This window comes from Mastigoproctus giganteus, chromosome 5 (genome assembly GCF_048544385.1).
Source record: "Mastigoproctus giganteus isolate SK-2022 chromosome 5, ASM4854438v1, whole genome shotgun sequence".
Lineage (NCBI taxonomy): Eukaryota > Metazoa > Arthropoda > Arachnida > Uropygi > Thelyphonidae > Mastigoproctus > Mastigoproctus giganteus.
This window is the reverse complement of record NC_143579.1, coordinates 197,504,151-197,529,550: the sequence shown is the minus strand read 5'-3', so window position 1 is coordinate 197,529,550 and position 25,400 is coordinate 197,504,151.

Below are 25,400 nucleotides of genomic sequence, written 5' to 3'. Positions count from 1 at the left end.
GATAGATTCCTCTCCATGCAGAGGCTCCACAATGTCCAGGAAATGGATGTGGACTACAAAAAGTTCATAGAGGACAAATCCTACAGAAGGCACATCAACAGGGAACAGCTTTTGTCTTCAGCCAAGTGACTGCCATCGTCTTTTCAAGTTCTTTCATTTCCCATGTTAATATTAATTTTATATGTAAAATATCTAATTATACGTTTTATGTTTTAATATATGTTTTATGTAATTTTTCCTGTATTGGTTAATTTTATGTTAAACCCCTAGCATTGTCGCTGTTATGGGTATTATTGCATCAGGAAATCATGTAACCATTCACTGCCTGCAATAAAGATATTAATTAACTTCTGATTCAAATGTTTGCACAATGCAGGATAATTCCCTTAACCTGCAATTACTGTCCGCAAGCTACAAGCTGCTCATCGCAGCCTGAACACGTGACCAATCTTTATAGTTTCCACATCAAGTTCTTTAGCTATCATCTTTAATTCGCGGTGGTTTTTTTTGGAGATTGGTGATATCCCAGAGTACTACTCTGTGGGTGATATAATGCATAAAGTTGGGGTTTTTTTTGTTTTTTTTAATTATTGCCCATATGCCTACACACTGAAAGCTTCGACGAAGTTTCAAAATCTGCCAACGTTTCATCTTCGTAAAGTTTATATAATATCTTAGTTGCCTTAATCCCCTCCCTGTGTTGCTACTATCACTAGTTCTTCGAATGTCGTGCAAAATGTCGGAATCACACAGATTCCGTATGTCCATTTGTCGGAGTAAAGGGGACCACAACACAGTTTGACCGGAGGCTATTATCCATGTCGGGAATCTTCTTAATCCTCTGACTGGCTATGGAAAGCATATTGACTAGTGCGACTTCTCGGTATGGAACTGCATAGGTTTTACGGCCACCACTAACACTGTGAAATAGTAATACCTTTCACCCTTAATTCGTGCTTTCTAATTACCTAAATTGCCTAAAGGCCAGAACAATGCATACAAAGTTGTCTCTCCTAATCTGTTCGTTACATAGAAATTTTCTTCATTCAACGGAAACTTCTGTATTTTAAATGTAATTACCAAGAGGAATTTTAAAAATTAAATTAAAAATGAAGCAATTTTAAAATACATAACTGATCAATTGCCCATTAAAATACTGGGGATGGGGACCCCACTCGCCCCACCGTAGTTTCGATGCTGGATACTCAATAATTGCATCTAGGATTTCATTTGTAAAATAAATTATCATCCCAACAATGGGCTCGCAAATTTTCATGAAAAATAACAATGGGCTCTTGCGAGCCCACTATAGCTCGCCACTGAAGTTACCCAAATGGACAGTGTCAGCATCCCACGTCATGCCAGCTAAGAAAAGAACTCTTTATTATATAGAGAAGACACATTGCTGTATACAACTCCCTTCACGGCTACAAGCCAGTGGGTTACATAAAAGAAATTACAACATAATAAACAAAAATGAAAAAAAAACAGCACTATGACTCCAGAAAGGTTTGACACTAGAGTGATGGTTCCATGACAGTGATGGATAGATCCTCGGGAGCAGGTTCTAATGTCCTGTGATGTGGTCTTGGGAAGGAAGTCGACTCAGTACTTTCTGACTATATTTCTTATTCACTGCGAATTTGTACAGATCGCCATCCAAGGAGTATATATCTTGCAGCATTTGCACAGGTAGAAACCAATCGGATAACTTTAACCAGTTTGGAATGGCCTGAAGGATTGGATTAGCAATAAGGCTTGAGACCAGGATCCTCCATCCACAGTTAGCCCAGAAATCTGGTACTGAAATAATGCTGACCATCATTTTAATGGCAAAGACGAGTCTTCTCTCATCTTTGCCATCAAGGCTTAGACCATACTACAGCAGTCAAAGCTATAGAATGGTGTCAGCTTGGATAACCATGAGGTCCCTGAGGACCTACAGAACCTGTGCGGTGAAGGGGCTAAGACAGAACATACAATTCAAATTAACTTTCATTCACTCAACATTCACACAATTTTACTTTTATAGTGTTTTCTTATACTTCCTATTTTCTTTTATATATTAGATTAGATATGGTCCTTGAGGTTATCACAGACATTCTCTCAGATATGCCAGACAAGCTGTACTTCCTACCTGGGAGTCTAATACGCTGATGGAACTGATATTCGAGTGACACTCTAGTCAAGTGCACCCAATTTCGGCGAAGTCTGGATGGTCTGTGACAGCCAAATCCTCTGCTTGCACCTGCACGAGGGTGGGCCTGTTAGTAATCCTGGGTATAACCTCCATGCACAAGTACATGGTGGGTGACCACCCAGGTGTGAACCAACGTTGTTTGTTTGTTATTTTGGTTTTTAGGAGCATTAGCAGCTAAGGCCATATTGCTCCAGGAAATGCGGTGGTCATTCCCTGACCTTTCCGCATCCTCCGTATTTGGTGGTGACGGGCTCGAACCCCGGTCTAATCAAGAAGCGTGTGCTACGCACTGCTGCTCCTTCCCACCTGGCTACGGAGGTGCCGTGAACCAACGTAAGCAGGGGTCAAGGTGTGGGGCCCATACCACATGGAGGAATGCTGCCCCATCTATGTTACAAGGCAGTACTAGGTGGTAGATGACTCTCATCAACCGGTGCAATTCCACCACTTTGCTTAGTGGAGCTTGAAGTGGTGAACCCATATTTAGTCTCTAGAGCTAAGTTCCGGTCAACCCTTCCCTATCTCTTCCATCCTGCAGTATCATTGATGACTTTTGAGGTTATGATGAACATCGTGGCGAGATCCAATATTCCTTACATTTCGAGGGTACAGCTCTAAAACGGTGTTCACAGGCCGGCCGCTAGTTAGTACACCGGACCGAACCTATCGGTCACTCTCTAGGAGGCTTCGGGATCAGCTAGTGTATAATACTGCTACCTCTACTCTGCTAGATAGTGACTGGAGGCAGCCCAAGTAGTGTGTATGCGGGGAGCATCGTCGAGGCCACGTTAAGTCAAGGATCTGGGTATATTCTTACCATGTGTACACCATACCCTAAAATTTCATTACTTCATACAGCATGTCCCACCCACTTTTTCTTACTATTGAATACACCATGAATTGTCAAACTAATAGAGCAAGCTTATCTGCGAAAAGATCTAAACCTCCCAAGCACTTCCTAATTCATTTCACAAATATACGTGGTCCCAATTCTAATCTTAACGATGTCCATTTCCACTTGCAGTCTGCCAAACTCCATGTACTTTTTCTGACAGAATCTCAGTTATCAGTTGATTCAACTACTGCTCATCCCAGATGCCCAAATTATTCACTGTATGATTTCTTTCGCCTCAAAGGTGGTACTTGTGCATGTGTCCGTTCTGATATTCCCTGTCAGAGACTTCGCAATTTGGAATCTCCTCTCTTTGATTTTCTCTGGCTTAGAATCTCTCTACCTCATTGTGTCAAATTCATCTGTTGTCTCTACCGTTCTCCCAACTCCACTAATCACTTGGAGCTCTTTGACTTCCTCCAGTCCAACTTTCCTAACAGGGAGATAATTTTCTTGGTTATTTTAATGTTCACAACTCCAGCTGGCTTCCGTTTTCTAGTCACATTGTTCAAGCTGGTCGAGATGCTGACGCTTTTGCAATTACTAATGACCTTGCACAGATTGTTCATTTACCTACAAGAATACCGGACAATCCTAATCATACAGCCAACAGGCTTGATCTTTTTCTCACAAACAAGCCTTCTAAGTACACGGTCGAAGTGAAAGGTCCTTTAGGCACTTCAGATCACAACTTGGTGATTGTCTCTTCTCCAATGGAGCCTTTATCTCATGCCTATTCCCAACCGCATGTTATTTGGCATTACAAGAAAGCAAAATGGGATGACCTGCGAGATTTCTTTTCTTCTTTTTCTTGGTCGGATTACTATTTCAAAACTTCTGATGTCAACATTTGCTCAGATCGTGTCAGTGAAATTATTCTTGCAGGAATGGAATCCTTTATCCCACACTCCACTTTAAAATCTCGTCCTTTACTTAAACCTTGGTTTTCCAATAAATGTGCTAAGGCTCTTCAAGACAAGAATGTTGCATATCATAATTGGCTTGTTTCTAATTCTTCAGTTTCATTTTCTGCCTACACCAAAGCTCGCAACAATTATAAAGCAGTTATTAATCAGTCCAAACTAGAGTTTGAACAGGCTAAGAGTAGAAAACTTGCTTCTTGCCTGAATGGTAGCCGAGCATTCTGGTCTCTTCTCAAAGCTATTGGCCGCAACTTTTGCCCATCTCTGCTCCCACCTCTGTCCAAACCAGATGGTTCTGTTGTCACTTCAGCCAGGGATAAAGCTGACCTGCTAGCATCCCATTTTTATTCCAACTCATGTATTAATGATCTTGGTAAAATACCTCCCTCCATTCCCAACATGCTCCAATCAATGCCGCCTGTGGTATTCTGTCAAAAGGATGTCAAAAGGATTTTGACAAATCTTGATGCTAAGAGAGCTCCAGGTCCCGATGGTGTTTCTGCACTTGTTCTCAAAACCTGTGCTCCTGCACTTACTCCTATTCTTTGCCGCCTTTTTTCACTTTCTTATTCCAAAGGTGTTTTTCCTTCTGCTTGGAAATTTGCTCATATCCAGCCAGTTCCTAAAAAGGGTCTTCTTCTTCTTCTTCTTCTTCTTTGGTCCTTAGCTGGCAGCTGGGGGAGGCGGTTGGCCACGCAACCAGTATGCTGCTGCGGGTGCCGCAGGGTTTCGGACTTGCTCTGTGATGTTCTTCCATACCTTACGATCCATGGCGTCAGTCCTGGCCTGGTTAAGGTCGAGACGTCGGCTCTTCAAGTCATTTTCCACTTGCTTGGCCCACGTTTTCCTAGGCGCGGTCCGTTGGATGCTCCATTGGGTGGGTCGTTGTCTCCAAAGGAGTGTGGATGGTATTCTGTTCGTGCCCATTCTACATACGTGGCCAAACCATCTAAGCCTTCGCTTCTGGATTTGGTCGGCAATGGTTGTCACCCTTTCCTAAAAAGGTTGACAAATCTTTCCCATTCAATTATCGTCCCATTGCAATTACTTCTACTCTCTCAAAAGTACTGGGGAAATGAATTAACTGCCAACTCTTAAACTACCTAGAAACCTTCCGTCTGATCAACGATCGCCAGTATGGATTCTGTCAGTGTCGATCCACTGGTGATATTCTGGCTTATGTTACCCATTTATGGACAAATTTAATGGAAAGGTTCGGTGAAACACGAGTAGTTGCTCTTAACACCTCAAAGGCTTTCGACAGTGTTTGGCATAAAGATCTTCTAAACAAGCTTCCACCTTATGGTTTGCCAACTGTTTTTAGTAATTGGTTATCCAGTTTTCTCTCTGATCGCTCACTGAGGGTGATGGTAGATGGCTCTCTGTCTTCTAACTTCTCCACTAATGCCGGTGTCCCCCATGGTTAAGTTCTTTTCCCCACTCTTTTCCTCTTGTATATTAATGACCTCTTTCCATTGACTGGAAATCTTATCCATAGTTTTGCTGATGATAGCACATTACATTCCATTTTCCATTTTGAAAAACCTTGCCCTGCTCAATTAGCTTCAACTTCTCGAAAATCTGCTACCAATTCCTTAAATGCTGATCTTCAGGTAATTCTCCAGTGGGGCAAAGACAACTTAGTTGATTTCAATCCTTCTAAAACTCAGTCTTGTCTTATATCTCGCAAAAAGGATTCTTCTGCTCCTATGCTTATCTTTAGTGCCACTCCGATTTCTAAGCAAAATGATATATCTCTTTTGGGGATTACCCTGACTTCTAATCTCTCTTGGCACAAGCACATTACAAATATTGCTTCCTCTGCATCTAAAAAACTTTATTTTGTCTCTTGCTCTCGGCGTTACTTTTCTTCGAAACAGCTGCTCACTCTGTATAAATCGCAAATTCGCCCTGCCATGGAATATTGTTCCCACATCTAGGGTGGTGCCCCCCAAAACCTCTCTCAGGCTTCTTGATTCCATTCAGAAGAGGGCAGTTAGGTTAATTAATGATTCATCTCTCCACTTGCTGTTTCATAGATGTACTGTTTCTGCTGCATGCCTCTTCTACAGATACTTCCATGGGCACTGTTCTTCTGAATTGGCTTCTATAATTCACGCTCTCTCTCTTTCAAAACAGTCCGAAACACGTGCCGCCACCAGCCAACATCTGTTTACTGTCCAACTTCAAATTCACAGAACCAACTCTTCATCTTCCTCATTTAATCATTCAACTGCCATTTTCTGGAACAACCTTCCTTCATATGTATTTCCTGAAAATTAGTCTACAGAAGTTCAAGTCCAATGTCAACAAATATCTTCTTTCGTCTTCAACCTCCAACCCAAGCATGGTACTAAGTACTATAGGTTCTAATACCTCTTGTGTTTGGGGTTTACATAAAAAAAAAAAAAGATAGTGTGTTTTGACAGGTGTGTCTTTTACGTAGAAAAGATTTGTCTTACTCAGTCATACTTCTATGTATTATGTAGAAAATGTGCGCTGGGAGTTGGCGAGCAAAGCGAGCAGGGGGCAGAGCCCCTTATTATTTATTAATGAAATAAATAATACAATGAATATAATAAAACAAAAATATCAGAGAAAAAGAAACTTACAAATATTCGTTTATATCTACAGAGAATTTAATTCTATATAAACTACAAAGGAAGTACATATAACTACAAAAAAATTAGAAAATCAGATAGTTTATGTATCTAGTATAAAATCATAGAAACAAAATATTGCAAAATATGGTACTTTTAACATTATAACATAAACTAAAAATATGCAATGAAGGTGTATTATAGTAATTGAGTTTTTCTCACTTTGAAGGACCTTTCACCAGAAGCTACTATTACAGGCAGGGAAGGAAAATTCATATCGCTATTTCTATATTTAGATAAGATTCTATTAGACAATACTTATGAACGAATTAGAGAAGTTGTAAAGGTGTTACAGATTTTATATCCTGCAGAATTGATAAAACATGATTTTTCAAATATCTGTTGATGTTTCAACAGATATTTGAAAAATCTTGTTTGTCCTCCAGTGGTTAGCACTTGAGGACAAACAAAAATGCTCAGAGGTGCAATGTCACAAAACAGGCCATATTTTATAGAAGTTTGTAATTGGAGTTTCTCTGTTATTTTTGAAATTTGTAAAGCACTGTTCCTCCCCGATATTTTTTTCCATAAGGGATTAAAAATTCCTTTTTTTCACTTTTACAAAAATTTCTGGAATCTAAGTAGCACGTACAAAGATAATGCAGTATTTCTTTTAATAAAATTTTTATTTTTATTTTAAACAAAGAACATGAGTTGACCGGAAGCTATTATCCGTGCCGGGAATATGCCTTAATATTTTGACTGGCTATAGAAAGAAGTTGACTAGCATGACTTTTCAGTATGTGGGATAGGTTGCTGCGTATGTTTTACGTTCCACTTACATTGTGGAAAGGTAATCCCTTTAATCCTTAATTTCCGCTTTCTAATTGCTTAAATTGACCAAAGGCCAGAGGTGGAAACAAAGCATACAAAGTTAAGCCTCTCTTAATCCGTTATATGGAAATTTTCTTCATTCTACAGAAACTTTTAAATGTAATTACCAAAAGGAATTCAAAAAGTTCACTATAAAGAAGTTCATTAAACACAGGTCCAACTGTAATTAAATCAAAAATGAAGCAATTTTAAAATATATAACTGTTCAAATGCATCCTTAAAATACTGCACCTGGGGCTGGTACCCCACTGGCCCCTACCCTAGTTCCAGCTCTGCTAATACTAATTAATGAAAATAGGCTGTCACAAACAATGGGAGATGTATAAGGAACCTTAATATCACACTGAGGAGGGAATTTGAAAACCTGACCTCCTCTGTATAAGGGATGGCTTTCCATTCCTTTTGGATATACAAGTAGTAGGGCAGAGCTATGACTTGGCGACGACTTGATATTATAATGAGAACAATAGCCTTAAATACTTAATTCAACAGGAATATGATAGGCAACCTTTGGTATCTTCTGAGACAGTGTCTTACAAGGGAGTCTGGTCCAGAACATATGCTAGCCTCTTAACATCTATGGGGTTAACTGCATCAGACTTGAAAATAATAGCAATCCGAGCTCTGCAAGGCACGTTTAGCTGCTGCGGGGTTCACCAGCAAATGACTTCTGTTCATTCAAAATGATGCCCCTTCACGTGCAACAATTGTCAGGTATTTACTTGACTACCATAGACCATTATGTAATACTATGGGAATAGAGAAATAAAAAAATTAACTCAACTGTTCTTCATTGGTAGCTGTAATAAGCGTCAATAAGACACAATTATACAGAACAAAATGGTGTCCTTCTGGGGAAATTTATCCCACTCTGTCCTGCCTGTGGGTACACCTATACTCCACAGCTAATTAATATTTTGCCGTTCCCCTATTTTTTTTAACTACATGGACCCATCATTTTACCATATGATAAAGTACAGTAACAACCCCAGGGGCTCACATCTGGTGAGTATGGGCTTGGCCCATCCAGGATCCTGAGCTGGATATCATCATTCTGCTCTTTTTTGGTGATACCCTCCTACTTTCTTTCTTTTTCTCTCTCTCTCTCTCTCTCTCTCTCAGGGTACTTTTTTTTTTCTTTTCTTTTTTTTTGGCTGGTGCTGCATAAGCCTGAGGCTTCCTTGCACCATATGGCTAATAATAATATTAATAATAATAATAAAATGATGGTTCAATGACGAACTTCATCCATAATTACCATAGACCACAGATCTGTAAACTGGCATAAAAAAAAAAAAAAAAAACTATAAGTCAGTTCGCTCTAATGTAATGAGTTAACTAAAATATATAATGCTTTCCCTGCCGAAATATGAGAACTGTGACTATCTAGAATAAACATCGCACAGAGGCAATTAAATTTATTCTGGTGTTATGTTCGATATGCGCAATGCACTAAATAATTTTTCCCAAAGTTGAATAAATGCTAATTCGTTATCAAAGTAAGCATGAAATACACAAAAACTACAAACATAACACGAAATAAAAGCAACTTACCTTTTATTGTATCATCAATAGAAATAATAACAAAAAACCGATCTCCACTAACGAAGGAGTAAATCTTCAATCGAACGCGAAAAGATTTCAAAACAGTGCCTGACCAATAATATTCATCCCAAAGCCACGTGTATCATGCCTATCATTAAAATGCCATTAATGGCATTTTATGGAATATTCGAATCATGTGTTGTACATTTTAATGCCATTAAAATTTAATGCCATTAAAATGTACAACACAAGATTCCTGTTCTAAGGCTAAGAACTAAGGAGTAAACTACCTCCGATCGAACGCGAAAGACATTTAAACCAATTTCTAGGCAGCAACATAGATTCCGAAGACACACGATGCGCGCACGCCTGTCATTTAAGAAAGTCGTTAAAATCTAGAAAATAAGAAATGTTTTAACAACCTGTTAATGTATCCCTTTGAACAGTATAAAGTAAAGTTCAAAACTCTCGATCAGAGATGAGAAATATAGATAATAACACAATATTACTTACTGAGAAGGATACAGCTCTTTCAAACGACCAGTCTCCGCATCACAGTCACCAAGCCCAGTAAGCAAACTTTCAGGAGATTTCAAAAATATCGGTAGTTTTGAAAATAGGTAATCCTAAACATGCATTTTGGACACCAAACTACGTTGTCTGTTCAGTGTTTAAAATACGGTATTTTCATTGCGGATTTGCCTCCCTACATCAGAAATCAAATTTTGAAATATGAAGTAAATTCTGTTAAATATTTAATTAATTCTTTTGCCAAAGAGAAATCAGTCTCTTCCCTGTAGATTTGTACTACGATGTTGATATACGGAAAAACGGTCTGCAACAACAAACATATAACAGCTTCCTGCTTGGCTGGATGCCATTATAAGTTGTAGTGCCAAGTCGCTTTTTCGGGTTAGTATGTACATTAAGTACAACGATGAGACAACATTATGACCAGCCAGTCGTTATCCAAATCGAAGCAACTCCAAGTGATCTACCCCAGGGGCTCACATCTGGTGAGTATGGGCTTGGCACACCCAGGGTCCTGAGCTGGATATCATCATTCTTCTTTTTCTTGGTGATCCCCTTCTACTTCTCTCTCTTTTGGGGTAATTCGGAATTTTTTTTTTTTTTTTTTTTTGTTTGGCTGGAGGAGCATAAGCCTAAGGTTTTCTTGTACCCGATGGTTAATGATAATAATAATAGTAATAATAACTACAGCGCGTGCGCCGGTCTAAAAAAAACTGATACCGAGCTCCGTAAATCAATGTTACTCTTGTTCTTCAGATGGGAAAGGCAGCAGACTTAAGCGAGTTTGACAAAGGCCAACTTGTAATAGCCAGACGACTAGGTCAGAGCATATCCAAAACGGCACGGCTCGTAGGATGCTCACGGTCATCCGTGGTTAGTACCTACCGAAATTGGTCCGAGGAGGGAAAACCCACGAACCGCCGGAGAGGTGTTGGACGACCACGGCTCATCGATGCTCGAAGTGAGCAAAGGCTCTCCTGAACTGTACGTGGCAACAGAAGGGTGGCTGTGGCGCACTCGCCGGTAATTGTAATGCTGGTGACGGGAGTAATGTGTCACAACATACAGTACATCGAACCCTGCTGAAAATGGGTGGTCTGCGTTGCCGCAAGCCACCACTCCAAGTGCCCATGCTAACCACGATTCACCGGTGACAACGCCGACAATGGGCACGAGAGCATCGAAACTGGACCTTGAGTGATTGGAAGAAGGGCGTCTGGTCCGATGAATCACGTTTCCTGTTGCACCGTGTGGATGGCCTGTTACATGTGCATCATTCACCTGGGAAAGTGATGGGTGCCTGGATGCACTGTGGACAAAAACATGCTGGTGGCGGTGGTGGTCTCATGCATTGGGCGACGTTCTGCTGGGATACTTTAGGTCAATCATCCATGTGCCGGGCACTTTGGCGTCTAGCACCTACCTAAACATCGTTGCTGACCGGGTACACGCTTTCGTGGCAGCGGTCTTCCCCTCTGGCGGTGCCATCTTTCAGCAGGATAATGCGCCATGCCACACCGCCCGGATTGTTCGAGACTGGTTCGCAGAACATGAGGAAGACTTCCAGGTATTGCCCTGGCCTCCAAATTCTCCAGACATCAATCCCAACAAGCATGTGGTTTGTGTTGGTTCAGCAACTCCGATCTGCGGCGTCTCAACCACAGACCTTACAGGAGTTAAAGGATCTGCTGTTTACTTGTTGGTACCAGATACCACAGGACACATTTAGAAATCTTGTAGCGTCCATGCCTCGCCGGGTACGAGCTATTTTGGCTGCACTTGGAGGACCAACATCATTTAAGGTCATAATGTTTTGGCTCCTCGGTGTAATCGAACAGAATTTGCAACTATTTCACGAAAGTAAATGTGCAAATGAGGGGATGAAATATTACGGGCCACTCTAGTTTCGACAGATACTACATTCACCATTTTCTTTGCATGTGCATGATTAACAAGTAGACAGCCAGAGCGGTAAACGTTATAATGGTTAATGGTACCATTACCCATTATAACTTTTCAGGGCAATGCTTGTAATGACTTAGTTATATTTTTATGTATTTTATGAAAACAATTGGCCATGAAGGGAGGGACAGAGATTTCTAGATTTACCACCAGCAAACAATAATGAATCATATTACTGTTAATTTAATAAGACAATTTACATCATTATATGAAGTATATCTTGTCTATCCATTGCATTAACTACTTACTATTGTAGTTAATGCAATGTGTGTATGTTTTATGTATGGGCGACACCCAGAACAAACATTGAAATTCTTCTCCTGTATTTTTCATATATACAGATAACTGTAAACCAGGACAGATATGTGTGTAGTGCAGATTCGTGTGTTTAGTGTGTGTTATGATGTTCTGGTCTCTTGATACTACCTAGAAAAAAACTCAACAGGATAGCCGGTTCCAGGTACTTATCGGGATGATGGGCCAGTCCAGTAGTTCACCTAATGTCTCCATTCGAGACGCTAGTCCATCTAGTGTTGCCAAGAGATGGACTAGATTCCTCTGGGGGCGCACACCAAAGGGAAAGAGAGAAAAAAAAAAAAAACAGTAGTCAAAATACAGAGTATACTGTCCTATACAGTAGAATACATTATTTTTCTTCTGCTAAACACATCAAAGCACAATCTTGCAACAACTGTAAGTTGACAGGGTCTTTTAAATAAAAACTGTTTATAAATACCTGGCTTTATGGCCGTGAAGGGCAATAAAGATTCTCTCTCTCTCTCTCTCTCTCTCTCTAACTTTCAATCCCACATCTAAAGGATCCCATAACACTTCTCAATATTGACCAGTGGCGTCTTTAAAAATGCGAACCGCACCGGATGACACCATCAGAGGGGTGACACCAAAATGACTGTCTATAAAATTTTTGTGCAGTGCTTCAGCAGAAATTTAAATTGATTAATTTTTATAAAAATATCTTTGTAGTTAGTTATAACCACAAAAATATTTTTCGTAACCCCAGCTTACATGTCCTGTATCAATATACCTTCAAGGCTAAAACTCTATGCTAATTTACTTTTTGAACCTTCTAATGCGCGTGCGCCTAGGTCAGAGCTGTCATTATTACCCAATTACAATGGCGCTTCAAATCACGTGGTTTCGTCCGCATGCGCTGTTGTTTTCCTTGCTGCTGGTGTTTTTATAGTCGCTGATTTTGTCAAATTATTTTTTGCTACAATATTCTGGTAATTAGTATTTGGGAACCTATATAAATAATGTTATAATTCAATGTAGAAAGATTTTAGAAACAATTTTGTTGTTAGTATTCAAATAATCTAAGAAATATTAGATTTAAGCAATTTACAACTATATTTATCACATATTATTCTACGATTAAAACTGATAAACTTACATGTATAACAATTATTGATTATATAACTCTTTGTTAACTAATAGACAGTTTAAAACATGAAGTAGTGGGAAATGCAGTTTCTTGATACATGTTTAGAAATATAACTTAAATCTGAAATTCGGTTTTTTAAATTTTAGTCTGTTTTCAATTTTCTTTAAAAACATCACTGTCTTGCAATTATAAGTCTAATTTTAATGAAATTTTGAGGGTTTAAGTTTCAATTATGGATTTAAAAAAATAGTGACACATTTTATTTACATTATAGAACTAACATATCCAATAAATTTACATTTTATTATTGTTTTTTTTTTTTTCAAATATAGCTAATTTGTCTTTTCATTGAGCAGGGATATTCTATCATGCCACAAGTGTATAAATCAAAGAGGACAAGTGGATTCCAGCATTTTTTTCTTTTGTAGTTGTTGGCGCATCGGCTTCTGTGGCCATAATGCACCTCCCAAGGTTTTTGCAGTACTTTGATCCAAGCCCGAGGCGGGATTCGAACCCGCGACCTTTGGGTTGTCGGGCAGGAACTTTACCCACTCGGGTAGCCCGGTCGGCCGATTCCAGCAAAGGAAAGCAAAAGAGGCAAGAAAGAAATCGCTCAAAACACTAGCTGGATCCATGCTTCAATATGTCAAAAGGCCAGGGTTCATCAAAAGACTGCTTGTCAGTCTCCAATTAAGCTATGATACTGTAAATGAGATGAGTGACATTAAGGAGAAAGATTTGCAGATTTTATTTGATGTTTCTTTCTGGTAGATACCAGTTCTGAAACATTTTCGGTTGAGATTACCAAAAGGGGAAGTGCTTCTTTCCAGAACAAAGATGGGCCTTTCAGTGTTGCAGCAAGGCAAGCTGGAAAAGCAAAGGGAGATGTGCGCTAACTTTCAAAAGAGTGGTTTTACAAGATGATGCCAAATGGCGAGAAAATTATACGGTCATGGAGGGTTTACTCCCTCGTCAGCGAGAATTTGTACTTATTTTGCTGCAGACTGTTTGCCGTTAGTGCTACAGATGGGACATTAAAAATTTGTGACTGGGTTTCAGATGTGGTGGAAACTGAGCCCGAAAGTACATAACTATGAGACATACAAAGAGACCCACGTTGCCTTCAAAAGGGGAAAACATTGGCAGCAGAACTTAGGCTGCACAAAACCATTGACGCCGAAACTATTGCTTTGATGCAAATGGAGATGAAAAGGTGGACGTCTTGAACAGATTGCTCGATATCACATTGTTTCTTGCCAAGCAGAATCTGGCATTCTGTGGCCACAAGAATGATAAATCTGCATTGAATAAAGGCTACTTTCTTGAGATGCTTTCAAAATATGATCCAGTGCTGAAAGAGCACCTAATGGGATTAAACCGGAGCACATGTAAACTTAAAGTATTAGTCTCTTATCTTGCACCAAAATTTTAGAATGAGCTTAAAAGTGCCGTGGCAAATCATGTGAAGGAGATACTTGTCAGGAACAAAGTCTGCGAAGTATTTTTGGAATCACGATCGACAGCACACTTGACATATCACATACTGACCAGATGTCAGAAGGGATCAGATATGTAAAAATAAACAATACGAAAGTTGAAGTGAAAGAAGTATTTCTAGGATTTTTCCCTTTGAAGGGGAAAAAAGCTAATGGCCTCAGTTCTGACCTTCTTAAAAATCACCTCCTTATCCCTGCTAGAAAATTCCTGTATTTCATTGACAAGACACCATGAGCTACTCTTGTAGATCGTCTGCTCAGAAAACGTCATATCTGACTGCACAATTATCTCTAGGTCCTGTTCGTTCTCTACCACCGTCACTGTAGTACCGCACAGTTCATACATTACTTTGGGATTACTGTTCCCATATGCAGTATTTTTACATGTGTCAATGTTAAACTTCACTTGCCTCCTCTCAGCCCATTTGCTCAACTTTGGTAGACCCCGTTGAAGTAGCATACTCTCGTTGGTATCATTAACAACCCTGCCAACTTTCGTGTCGTCTGCAGACTTAGACATTAAACCTGATATACCATCATCAATAAATACAGAAAACAACAGACCAAACACTGAAACCTGGAGAACTCTACTAATAACATTAGTCCACGAAGAGCATTATCCATTGATTACCACTGTCTTCTCCCACTCAACCATCCCTTTATCCATAGCAGCAATTTGGCTCCAATGCCACACTGCTCCAATTGGTACAGCTGTCTTCCATGTGCAACAGTATCAAAAGCCTTTCTAATATCCAAATATATGATTTCAAAATTACATCCGGTTCCTTTGTGACCACATCATACTATCTAATGAAATTGGTCTGACAAGGCTTTTCCCGTAATAAACCCATGCTGTATCCGAATTTTTTACTATTCTTGTCTAGATGATCCTGTAGTGCTTCTTTAACCAGTGCACTCTATTAATTTCCCTGGAACAGAAGTTAAACTAACAGGTCTCTAATAACTTGTCGCCCTTTGATCCTCCTTTGTGAATTGGAGTCACATTTGCACATCTCCAGTCCATTGAAACTCACATAATTATGGCTAAAGGTTTTCTTACTTCCTTTTATATAATTGGATAGATCCCATCCACCCTAGGTGCTTTCTTATGTTTATCTTCAACAATTTCTCCTCCACTTTGCTCTCAGTTATTACAAAATCATCTAGCTCACTGCAGACTTTAATACACCTCTGACATTTCCCTCCCAGAATAACTCATGTTTGAATTTAGATTGAAAATACTCATTTAGTTTGTTAGCTACCTGAGGAGGATCATGAACAGTTGAACCATCGATATCAAGTGGACCAATCTGATTCGTTCCCTTCCTTTTAGAGTTTACAATGAATGTATAATTTAACTGTGTGGGAATAACTTTATTGAAAATTTTGTGTCATTGCTCATGAAATACAAATTGCATAATTAAGATATGTATTGTATGGGAAAAAATCCGTCAGCTCTTGGAAAATTCTGATAATTTTTTTGGAATCAGGTATCTTGTGGGCCTCAGTGTTTGAGGAGAGCTGTTACACAAAAATAATTATAATTGCCATTGACAGAAATGATAAGGTATAATAAAGCGATAAAATAAAATCTAGTGGAACCCGAATAAGAAATTTTCCCCTGTACTAGGTTTGGCTTCTTAAATCCCAATTTCAACTCCATATACAGTATTATAATATATTATGTTCTGGCGTAAGAAGTTTCCCGGGTAACAAATTCGTGATAAAGCATACACAGTGTATTATTATAATGCATTTTCCCACTTAATATGTTTTTTAAACACAGAAATTCTTTATTTTTAATATTAAAAAAAAACTAAACAATATGAACATTTTGATAATCGAACAAGGCAGTGCCAAGCATCATTTTATTGCGTAGTAAATCTCCGAAGTAGGTGGTGGTAGTAGTAGTAGTGGCATGTGATGCAAGAAAGCAAGTGTATGAGCTTATGCAGCATCAGCCAAAAAAAAAAAAAAAAAATCACACCATTCCCTCCAAATGCCTGTCCTGAAATGGCATCATTTTTTATATTTAATATTGCGATTTCCTTCACAACTAGTTACCCTGATAGTGCAGCAAGCAAAGCTTCGCCAGTGAAGAAGCATAATGTTACTCATTCTCGGCAGATACCACCATCCAGGGGTGGTATCCGCCGAGAATCCACTGACACAGTATTGCCTATTCAAGAATCCAGTGTCGAAGCGTTGCTTATTCAAGGTAGTTTAACATCAGGGCAACTCGTTGTGAAGGCATTCACAATGAGATATCACAAAACGATGCTATTTCACAGAATTCGGTGATTTACTATGAACTGAAATGATACTACGTGTTAAAACTTGTTCGATTAGTGAATTTTCCGTAGTTGGAGGCTTTCAGCACTGAAATCTTTTCGTATAAACATTTTGATATAATGCAACTGTTTTCATTGATATTCATAATTGGATATCATCGACCACGTGAAGTACAGTGAAGCAGTCGCCGTTAAGTTCTCATTTTTCTGAATTGCTTAGCGGATTGTCGTTGTCTTATTGTAATTGTGACCTTTTAAGGTATGTTTAAACTCCAAAGGTGCTCATCCTTCCAACTTGGTAATGAGTTTAATGAACAGAATATTAAACAATTAAAAATCCCCAGTATAAAAATGTTTTTATACTGTTAATTGTTTTTAACACTACAGTCTCCAAGCATTGCCTTTCTTGCAGAGTGGGAATAACGTGATCTCTTAGAAGAGGGCAGTACCGTGCACTAGTTACCGTACACCTTACGGGGCTATGTGTAGATTCTTCAAAGAAAAATGGCCCGATTATAAACTCTGCTGCGAATTCACACCATAATGTAACGTACGGACTTTGTCGTGGTCTTTGATGCACAGCAGATGGACGAGAAGTTCCCCATATTCGGCAGTTTTTCGCATTTACAGCCCCATGAAGAGGGAAATGTGTCTCATCAGACCACAAGATCATTCAAGCCCATGTATCGTCACGTTCCATTCGAGCCAGAAATCGTAGTAAAGTTTATTCGTTGTTGCTGATCACAAGATTTTAGTTCTTGCACTACTTGAATTTTTTGTTAAATATAGTGATCTACTCATACCTTTTGATAGGAAATTCCTTGGCCCGACTGATTTTTATGATTTAAAATTATGACCCTTATGATTTTTAAAATATTGTTAATATATACGGGTTTCTTAAAAACTAATCTTGTATTCAATTTCCATTATCCACTCACTGCCAAAGTGAAGAGCAAAGCGTAGTCGATGTACTTCAACTCACACAAAACAAAACCAACCAGCAATAACAGACTGGAAATTGAAGATAATTGTCAAAATTACTTAAGAAAGTTTAGACTAAACTTGTTTATAAGGGACTAGGTTATTTCGGTATGATCCGTACTCACAAGTAGTGACATACTTAATATCCAGTCTCTTATACAATAAGATATAATTAAAATTTGTGCTCCGCGACGAAATTATTTTTGTTAACTAATATAAATAGTTCTATTTACACATGCGCATAAAGGTCCATGAGTCCGAAATAGTGTATGGTCTACGTACAAGGTTCGTTTCGGCTATTAAGAGCTTGTATATTCGTGTTGTGCCTTGCCTCATTAAAAAGAAAAACAGGATTATCATGAATGGCATGAAAGAAAAGTTCAGATGCACCTGACCTTTTTGTCCTCACAGATGCCTGGTGTTGCTGAATTCGCATCGAGATAATGTTGGGTAGAACCAATGTAGAGTTACATTCCTCATACGCAGTGTTATAGACTATGTTGGTCCGTTCCGTACTAACAATTGTAGTTGTCGTCATCTTAAATACTGTGTGGAGTTTACTAATGGGCTGTGCAACAATTTTAAATTCCGTGTTTTTAAAAATATTAAAAAATTGTTTATACCACTGTTGTACATAAGGAAGTTTAATAAAGTATTTTTGTGTAGTGTTCTAAGTGAAATCGATTCTGATTTTTGTTTCGCATGTCGTTGAATACTCTTAATTATACCTAATGTATATCTCACGTTCAAAAATCTTAGAGTTCATCATTAAGAGATTCCTGTGTTTGTTGGTTTGCGTATGCATTATAAAATTGGTTGAAAATAATACTTTTTATAAATAAAAGGGTGATAATTTTCCTGTGTTTGTTCGTTTGCAGTATATTTTAAATTGTATGTTATCGTTGACTTTTGTTAACATAAAGTTAAGAAAATTTATAGATTTCTCTCCCGGTTTCTCCTCCTGTAAAGTGAATTTAAGTCTCGTATGAACATTGTTTAAAGAATCCATGAAATTAATTATATCTTTACGAGAAATAACAAGGATATCCTGTAAGTACCTATCATAAAAGGTTATACTGGGGACATATGGATTTAAATATAATTGTTCAATATTGTTAAGGTAAATTTCCGCGACAAAGCCATTCAAGTTAAGTCCCATCGGAAGGCCAAAAATTTGTCTGTAGATGTTCGATTGAAAATTGATGTAATTGGCTTTGAATGAGAAATCTGATTAAATAAAATGTTTTTGGTAACTTGGTTTTAGATACTTCTCCCTCCCCTTTGATTATGCCATTGTTTATCAAATCACTGTTAATCAAATCCCATAATATATCGAGCGAATAATGAACATCTATATTAGTATATAATGAATACATCTAGGGAAAACAATTTATTACTATCTAACTTTGTCTTTTAATTTATTAAAAAGTGACTCTGAATATTTTTAAGAATAATACGTAATGGTTTTATTTCATAAAAATATGAGGGATGCAAAGACAATTTTTTTTGTAGGTCTAATCGGATGCCCTGTTTTATGCAACTTAATTTGTCCAAACAGTACATTACCGGTTCTAGCTTTTAGATTCTTTAGTGTTGCCATTATAATAGTTTTTCTTTCTGCATTCAGTTAGTGCTAATGTACTGTATTATCAAGTTGTCGAACACACCTCTATTTTCCAGTTGATAGGTCAAGTTATCAGATATAACATTCATTTCTCAATATAATCCTTCCTGTTTAAGACAATTACTTCGAATATTTTTACGCTGGTTCTCGTTCAAGTTTCACGTAGTGGTTCAGGTAGGAAACCAGGGTAAAAGTATTCGAAGTACTGTACGTACAGTAGACCAAGGTTCAAGTCTCTTGCCAATACTGACTGGTAGTGTTTCACATTCTGACCTGGAGGCAACTTCATCCACTACCTCCATTCTGATACACGGTCGTCCCTGCCTGGAACTACACCTAACTACCCAATCACTTCGAATTTCTTTATTCGGTTTCAAAGCTCCACTGACGTCAAAAGTCCTTTACGAAACCTTTCAAGTTTCCGATATTCAAGTAATGCTGCATTAGCGTTACTATTATTCTGGTAGAAGTTTTACTAAAAGTGCAAGTTCCTTTTTAAGAACCATAATGGCTATCGCCGGTGGCCTTTGTTTTATCTAACAGGATGTAATTTGCGTAAGCAGCGTGTCTTTAAGTAAATGAGCTTTTACGTATGTGCAGCGCAGTTTTTCCCTGGCAGCAGTAATTTGAACCAATTCTTTTTTGTTCTTCTAAAGATTGCTTCCCCATACCCTAAATGACATACCCACCACTTTTCAGTGCTAACTCTAACCGTTTTGACACTAGGGTTTCCTGAATAGGGAAACTTATTTCGTAAGCACCTGGTATTTATAAATTCTGAAATAGTACAGTACTTAAAAATGATCTTTATGTATGTGTGTGTGTATGTGTATCTTTTCATTTTTACTTGCGCAGTTACTATTTTCTACCCTTAGGTCATTTTACCTTCTAAAAAGTTCTAAACCTCCAGTCCCTTGGAAAACTGAGGTGTATTGCTTCAAAAAAAAAAAAAAAAAAAAAGTACAAGAACGCTCGTTCTCCAGAAGACTATGATAACGCCACATCGACTGTATAGTACAACGGTAGGCAAATGCGGCTCTTCGTTAAGTGCTGCTCCCACTGAAAATTTAAATCCGTTTTTTTTTTTTTGTTTTTTTTTTATTATTTCAGAACTTTTTGCACTGAATCTTGTTAAATTAACTAAGTAACTAATATTTTGTTATACGGATTTTATGAAAATATCATAAAATTCGACAAAATATGAACAAGAAAATACTCTTTCAAGAAGAATGGGTAGAAAATTTTGCTTTTATTGACAATAATGGAAAGTCGTTGTGTCTTATTTGTAAAGTTACAATTCCAAACTACAAAGTAAGCAATTTACGTCGACATTACAAAGTAAGTCATCCCCACTTTTCAACTCAATATCCACTCGATTCAAAACTGCGAACAGAGAAACTTAAGTCCTTGCAATCTGGTCTTCATAAGCAACAAGGACTCTTGTCTTCTTTTAGTCGCGAAGATGACAGAGCAAACGAAGCTAGTTTTTTGATAGCTTGGAATATTGCTCGTGCCAAACGTCCATTTGGAGGAGAATTTATTTATTAAAAGAAACTTGGAAGAAATGGTTAAAGTTTTGGAACCAGATAATACAAAACTGCATAAATTGATCGCACAGGTTCCTATGTCACGCCGTACAACTGAGCGTCGTATTAGTGCAATTAGTAAAAATTGTTGAAAATAGTTTGATGTTACTGTATTTGAAAAATTGCACAGCATTTAGTTTAGCTCTCGACGAGTCTCCATTCAGGATGTTCCACAATTGGCCGTTTTTGTTCACTATGTATCTGCAGATGTGAAGGAAGAAATGTTAGACCTAGTAGCTCTTATCGAAACAACTCACGGTATCGATGTTAGAAATGCACTTGATGAAGTAATGAACAAGTTTGAATTGCCTCGTGATAAACTTGTAAGTGTTGCAACTGACGGAGCGCCTGCAATGATAGGGAAAAACCAAGGTCTCATTGTTCTTTTAAACAACGATCCTAAAATTCCACGTTTCTTACCTCTTCACCGCGAGTATCTTATAGCGAAGTACTTCAAATACGAAAATGTGTGGAAGATTGTGAATTTAATTAGAACAAATGCCAAAACACATCGTCAATTTAAGACCTTTAGAAGAGTTGCGAGTGAATGACGAAACAGATGAATTGCCCAGCGATTTATCCCTATGGTGTGTTGTAAGATGGCTGTCAACTTACGATGTTTTGATAAGTTTTGTGGAACTCCTAAATCCTATCATAACATTTACAAAAGAAAAATACCCAGAATTAAAAAATGAAACTTGGCTTTCTGACTTAATGTTCCTTACAGACGTTATAGAATATTTGAAAACACTTAATTTGACTTTACAAGGAAAGGAAAAAATTATTGATTTGTCACAAACTGTATTTAGTTTTGAAGCTAAACTTCGGCTTTTTGTACGAACTTAAGAACAAAATATTTGATCATTTTCCACGAGTAAAAGCAAATATAATTAATATCAAAGAAGAAAAGTTAGACGAATACAAAAAAAAAATGTGAAGAATTGCAAGCAGATTTCAAACATGGGTTTGAAATCTACATGTGCATATTTTGTGAACCCATTTATTTGTGATATTATTGAAGATGGATTTCCAATTTCTGAAATACTTGTTGAAATTATTTGAAATTTGCAACACAATTTGCAGATTTAATTGGAAATGCATGAATTGTTCCATTATCTGAAAGCCTAGTAGCCCAGGAATACACAGCAATGTCTTCACAAGGGTTTCTAACCCTTAAGAAGAAACAAAGTGAATTTATTACTATTTTGGCACATGAATTGTGTCAGACAAGACTGCAAAAACATCAGCATGGATGTTAAAAATTTATAGGCCTTGATATTCAAGATTAATTGGATTCACTTTCTCATGTCTGAGGATACGGAAATAAATGGGGCTAAGGTAAAGAAAACCTGCACGAGAAGCATGTAAAAGTTCGATGAAATTTGCCAGTAAAAGTACTTTGCCGTAACGGCATTTGTATTGTTGCTCGCTCGGTAAACAGATGGTGGGTGTTATCGGTCTAGAGTAGAAGTTGTATCCCACGGGAGCCTGAAACCCTCCCGAAGTGTGTGGGAGGGGATAACCTGACCTTTTTTTCCTTTTGAATCACAAATAGTCATATTGGAAGTTCTGGCGTCGTAAAAAATGTTCACGTAGTTTCACTGGTAAACATTTTCTAAGTTTGCCGTGCCTCTCGTGTGGGCTTCCTTTGCCTTTTTTTTTTTTTTTCCTCCCCCTCTCTTAATAAACAATTTATCCACTAGTCCACCAGTGATTCTAAAGAAAAAAGGTCAGGTTATCCCCTCCACTTCGGGAGGGTTTCAATCACCCACGGGATTCAATTTTTACTCCTGACCGATAATACCCACTGTATGTTTACTGAGCGAGCAACAATACAAATTCCGTTACGGCAAAGTACTTTGACCGGTAAATTTCATAGAACTTTTGCGTGCTTCCTGTGCAGGCTTTCTTTACCTTCGCCATAAATGGTACCTTGCCCAATTCAGATGTCATTTCATATAAGAAATACATTGCTAGTTGTGTGGAATTTAAATATCAGACAATTGATAAATCCAAGTGCAAACCATAATATTTCAAAAATTCGTAGTCAAATTATCCCAAAGCACTGATTTCCACCTTTTTTCATGGACTCAGTTCTGATAAGTGAATGGGTCAAAAAAAGGATAACTTTAAATTAAGTTGCCAAATTCCATGGATCCAGTTTTTCAAAATGTAAACAGGTTTTGAAAACTTTGAGCTAATTGTGAAAAGAAAATTTCTGGATATTCATTGAGAAGGCAATTTAAGTGCAAGTTTGAACAAGAACACATTTAAATAATCTCAAATTAGATGTGACTGAAAAAAATTCTGCTGCAGAGAGGATTGTTATGAGTCTATCATCTTTAGTAAACAATATTTAAAGAGTCAAAGTGGAACCATTACAGTACTATAATGAGGTGACCTATTGTTCTCACAGAAAATGAAAATTAGTGTTTTATTTCAGTATTGAATCTTTTAATTTAAAATACTCTGTTACATTGAAGTCAATCCTGAAAGTGCTTCAGCTACATAAAGAAAAGGTTGTCTGTTATGTGACAACGTAGGGCTGTTCATTACAATGTTTCGGAATGGTCCGTGTTATGCAGTTTTATGCAACTTTCCTGCATTACTAAAACTAAAATTCCTTTAATAACATTAACAAGTACTAATAAAGAACATTGAATCGTTTCTGCATGCATACCATAGCAAATATACTTTGGTATGTAGAACTGCCAACATACATATACATAATACAAACATTGGATAAACAAGAATAAAGTTCATATGCTATTGTTTCATATTACAATACAGAACAAATAACAATTATAAAATACTATATATAAGAACATGCAAAAATTCATATTACTTATTCTAAACACTTTCCCTGCTACCTTAACATAGCAAACTAAATAGATGAATCCAATTAATAAAGTTTAATGCTTCGTTTATGGTACCATTCAAATAACCCCAGAATGTATAATTAACACATAGGAGACAAATTTTATTTCCATAATAAATCTTCAACAATAAAAGGATATATTTTTAAATTTTCCCAAAACCCTAGGAATGGTCCTGTCTTCTGTTCAAACACTTTGAATAATCATTTGGCAAGAAGATTATACAATTAATAATATAACCATATACAGGGAATATGTCATACATGCATATAAGCACACAAAAGAATGGGCAAACTCACTCTATTTCATTCTTTTGCATGCAGCATACCAGGTGTGGCTATTAAATAATGAGACCTGAACACACAGCCACTATACACCAAGCACTAGCGGTGGAACAAAAGGTACAACAGTTACAGTTAACCTTGAACTGTTCCTTAGTTGCAGTGTCTGCCCAGTGATGTTCCCATGTTTCAATATGCTCATTTGCTTTCCAGTGAGAGACTTTCATTAGCTTGTGTTTTGCAATTTGCTGGAAAAATGACAGACAAAAAAAAAAAAAAAAAAAAAAAAAACCAAGCAACAAATCAAGCTCAAATTTTTAACAAAACTAAAGAAAATACTAACCGAAAGTTAAGAGTTACGTCAAGTTTATGGGAAAGATACTGCCAAGAGTGAAGGGGGAGATGAACTAGGCCATCCGGTATCCATTAAAACTGATGAAAACGTGGATCGAGTAAGGACATTGAGGAGAAGTGATCATCATTTAAGCATTAGAATGGTTCAGAACTCAATATGGACAAAGAAACAGTTATGTTTTAACTGAAAATTTGTAAAATCTTTACACCCAAGTTTTGAAAAATATTTCCAGGAAGACTTTACAGCACAGAATTGGATTAGGAACCCTTTCGCATTCTCGAATGAGATCCCAGAAGATGTGATGTACAAGGAGTCTTTCGTAGATTTAGTGTCCGACGGGGGTTTAATGTTCAATTTAAGAGTTCAAACTTACAAAATTTTGGCTATCTGCAAGAATATCCCCTACTCACTGAGCAGGCATTGAAAGTTTTAATGCCATTTAATTCGACCTACTTTGTGAGGCCGGATTTTCGGCAATGACTGCAATGAAAAATAAACATAGAACTTCGATGAATATTGAATCAGATCTTCAATTGACACTAATCAATTCAGATATCCGTTTGCCAGTAAAAGCGAAACAGATTCAAAATTCAAAACAAACAAAAAAATTCAAGTAAAAAGAAAATGATTAAACCACATGTTATGTGAAAATATAAAAATCTCATTTATAAATTGTACTTGCTTAATTAATAATGTTTTTCTATTTTTAGCAGAATAGCTTGGTTTTGCTTGCCTAATTATTTATGTGACTTTTCAAAACAGACTTATGTACTCGTTAATTAACACAATAGTACATCATAAGATACCAATGTGGTTGACTGGTATGTGGGCTTATAAAGATTGGGACCTCTGCTCTAGACCAAAAAAACCAAGAATGTCAAAATCAAACATGAAAACCATGCCTCTTGTTTTCTTCAATATTAAAGGAATTATTATGGTTGAATTCATCCAACCAAATCAG